Source organism: Euprymna scolopes, chromosome 27, assembly GCF_053919585.1.
Source record: "Euprymna scolopes isolate OS-2025 chromosome 27, ASM5391958v1, whole genome shotgun sequence".
Classification (NCBI taxonomy): domain Eukaryota; kingdom Metazoa; phylum Mollusca; class Cephalopoda; order Sepiida; family Sepiolidae; genus Euprymna; species Euprymna scolopes.
In genome coordinates, this window is record NC_136508.1 from 64,535,869 (window position 1) to 64,540,206 (window position 4,338).

Sequence of the window (4,338 nt, forward strand, 5' to 3'; positions counted from 1 at the left end):
TAGTCGATCCAACGGTGACGATGACTTGCTAAAATGTCGGCGAAAAAAAGCGACCCCTCCTTGTACAAAACTATCCAGTTGAAGGTGAAGGAATGAATGTTTTTGGCCAATTTTCCGATATTTGTCATCTGAAGGACTGAGCTTGACAACGATGCTGATCTTGTGAGAATCCATCGCGTGTGTCGAAAGTTTTTGCTAGACATGCAAGAAAACATACACACACACACATGCACACACACCCACACATTTTGCCCTTTATAGAAGATAGAAGATTTGGAAAAAAATTGCTGAGTCATTTATCAAAATCTTCCAGAAATGCCATAAATTCTCTTTAAATTATGATAGGGATTGGGAATATTTTTCCAATTTCAATACCATTAAAATACATATTCCCAATTTCGCTACAATTATCAGTTCCGATTCTAAAATCGCTTAAAAGTAGAACTTTATTTTTGTTTATTTTTAGGGCAGATCTAAAATGGAAATATAGTGTTCTTTTTAATTTGACAAACTTGTTTTCCCAATCATATCTAAAGTTGAGTGAATATTAATTGCAAGAACAAAGGTAAACGCACACACATACACAATGCCACGCTGCCAAATCCTCAAATATACACATATTCACATAATGAACATTTTAACTTGTAACTAATATTCACCCAACTTCTTTTAATCAAACATGTGTCTAACACTTGCTAACATGAAAATAACTTTTATATTTGAATAAAATAAAATGCACATCAATTTATAATTTAAATATATTTCGGAGTCAAACTTGACTCCGAAATATATTTAAATTATAAATTTCACACAAGTAAAATATCTGTTTATTTTCGTAAAATTGCATTGTAACTTGGCTTTCAAGCGTACTTGATGCGTATTTTATTTTAGTCAATTCTATAACAGAACTCATACCCCTGGGGTTAACTTTTATATACTTTTTCTTTTGTATCACAAATATACCATGTCACGCTGCCAAATACTCAAATATGCACTTATTTACTCACTTTTCATTTATAAAACTCTGTTTTTGTGTTATCTGGTGACCCTTCTATTATTTCAATATTTTGTATTATCCTAATTATGCATGCATGTTCCATATACATAGCCGTTCTTTGCTAAAACATAACTTTTATATCCCCAATTCATAAATGGTTTCTACCAAGGCCAGAGACCACACCACATATTGGTGACCCACGACAAGACAAAAATGAACAAAAAAGAAAAAAAAAATGCTACAAGGTCTCTTAGTCTAAAATTTGAGATACGTTTTTTTTATGCTTGTTTTCACTTACTCAAACAAGTTGTAATTCCATCTCCATAAAGTCCTGCATTGCATCGACATTTGTCTTCTTCACAAGTTGCGTTTTCATGGCACACTTCACCGCCACATTGTACTGGAAAGACAGACAGAAGCATCAATACAGTTTTACATAAGTTTACAGGCACAGAACAAAGAATAAATCGCCTTATGTATATGGACGACCTGAAACTATTAACAAAAATAAATGCATAAATAAAGAAACTGGAAAAGCTGATAAGAACGGCCACAATATTCAGCCAGGACATTCAAATGGAATTCTGGAATGGAAAAGTGTGCACTGCGAGAAATGAAAAGTGAAAAAGGGAAAAGTGCTCTGAGCAGAATCTCCCCAGGTATGACAGCATTACCCCATTTTAGTATGCAAGTAGAGTATTGCGTCGGGATTGAAGTACTTCATGGGGCAGAATAATGATTCAACTTTTTTCTGGTGACCTTAAAATAGATTTTTTTTAATGCAAATTATTCCAGAAAATGCGTGAAGCCACTGGGGATAAGGAGTAAACAGGAATGCAAAATAAATATCGCAAAGATAGGAGATGCTGTTGGCCTTAATCTTGAAAAAAAAAACGCGAAGTTATAGGCAGAGGGAAAGCACTGGCAGGAAGAGAGTTCCACAAACTTGCAGCTTTTAAAAAGAATCTACTGGAATAGGAAGGTGTATTACAATGAAGTATTAAAAGAGCGAATTGATCATCGAGGCAAACAAGCTAGAACAAAGGAAGCAGGGAATAAATTAGATTTTTTGTTTTCATTTGTTAATTAATTTTTCATTAAAATTGTTTTCATTTGTCAATTAATTTTTCTTAAAATTGTTTTCATTTGTCAATTAATTTTTCATTAAAATTGTTTTCATTTGTCAGTTAATTTTTCATTAAAATTGTTTTCATTTGTCAATTAATTTTTCATTGAAATTGTTTTCATTTGTCAATTAATTTTTCATTAAAATTGTTTTCATTTGTCAATTAATTTTTCATTGAAATTGTTTTCATTTTATTAACTAATTTTTCATTGAAATTGTTTTTATTTTCTAAATTAATTTTTCATTGAAATTGTTTTTATTTTCTAAATTAATTTTTCATTGAAATTGTTTTTATTTTCTAAATTAATTTTTCATTGAAATTGTCTTCATTTTTGAATTTACATTTCATCTAAGTTGTCTTCATTTGTAAATAAATAATTCATTAAATTTGTTTTCATTTGTCAATTAAATTTTAATTAGAATTGTTTTCATTGTCAATTAACATTCCATTGAAATTGTTTTTATTTTTCAATTATTTTTTTATTGAAACTGTTTTTAATTTTAATCAATTTTTCACTGAATCTGCTTCTATTTTTTAAATAATTTTTTATTGAATTTTTTTTCATTTGTAAATTAATAATTCACAGAAATTATTTCATTTTTTTAATCAACATTTAATCTGAATTGTTTTCATTTGTCAATTGATAATTTATTAACATTGTTTTCATTTCTCAATTAATTTTTCATTGAAATTGTTTTCATTTTTTAATTAATTTTCATTGAATTAGCTTCGTACTGACAGAAATAATAAATTTTTCATTGAAGAGATTGTCCAGCGTTTGTACAAAAACAAGCAAAAACAAAAAATTTCGATCGCATCTCCGGCGTTTTCCATGAAATACCCAGACGATTCCAACGATAGCACAATATTTATATTGCATCATTACCCCCCCCCAAAAAAAATGATCTTGCATTTATCCTGCGAAAATATCCTAAAATGTCTCACTTACCAATGCATCCATAAGATCCGTTTACCATTTGACAAGATTGTCTAGCACTGCATCCAGGAATTTCAATCAATTTCATTTGACTCCAGCCTTTTCCATCAGCAGTACAAGTCACCAATTTTTTACATCCGGGCAATGATAAGGTCTCGCCAATCTAAAAAATTGTCATACACATGTAATTGTGTTATAATACAGTCATTTTAATCTTAGCAAAATTTACCAATAGTTTTTTTTTTCAACCTCCATTAAATGTTTTCATTTTCACTCATTTCAGACAGATATTTTCCCTCTGTCCTTTTTACCATGAATACAAAGAAAAAACTTCAAGCTTCCTTTTATAACAGCTATAATATATGTATGTATGTATGTATGTATGTATGTATGTATGTATGTATGTATGTATGTACGTACGTACGTACGTATGTATGTATGTATGTATGTATGTATGTATGTTCGGCATAATCACGTTGACACACTGATTCTCGTCAGATCACCGAAGTTAAGCAACGCTGAACCTGGGTAGTACCAGATGGGTGACCATTTGGGAATTCTAGGCGCTGTATGTGCTTTCCGCTTATCTCGACATTGTTTCCAGTCGCCCTGAACCTCCACTTGCCACTGGTATTCAACAATGTCGACTCGGGAGAGGTGTGGTTGGAGATTGCGCAACTCTTGCCAGAAGAATTTCACGCGCAGGCACCCTTACAGTGGGTGGCCATAGTCTGTCAAGACTGAAGGAAGCCTTTTTATGTATGTATGTATGTATGTATGTATGTATGTATGTATGTATGTATGTATGTATGTATATTGATTAGAATAGGCAGAGAACAATTAACAGGCTGAGTACAAACTCCAAACAACAATTACATAAGCATAACTTACGTTAATGTAGTGACCTTGGTAAGTACAGCCACATTCTTGTGAGGGAATACAGGTCTCTTGACTTAACACGAATCCGTCTTGGCAGTCACAGCGGGATTCTGTTTGATTTGTTGTACATGAAGCACCAGCATCAAAATTACTACATGTTCTGCGGCACACCGATACATTCGTTTTAAATTCCATATTCTCTGGACATTGTTTGTCTGGAAGAAAGAAAGGGACTATTAACCTATTGCGGTCTGAAAATTGAAATAAATAAAATTTCGTTAATTGCAATAATGGAAACAGAATGGGATATTTTGTGCGTCGGGCAATCGTTTTTCATCGAAAGAAGAATTTGGGTTCATAGTTGCATATTTTTTATAGGCGAAATTAATTTGCACGTT

The 4,338-nt window shown here is 31.7% G+C and overlaps 1 pseudogene; it reads left to right on the top strand.

The window, feature by feature from the left end:
• The first annotated feature begins 3,519 nt into the window (after nucleotides 1-3,519).
• On the top strand, nucleotides 3,520-3,636 carry LOC145249299 (5S ribosomal RNA; annotated as a pseudogene).
• Nucleotides 3,637-4,338: the final 702 nt, after the last annotated feature.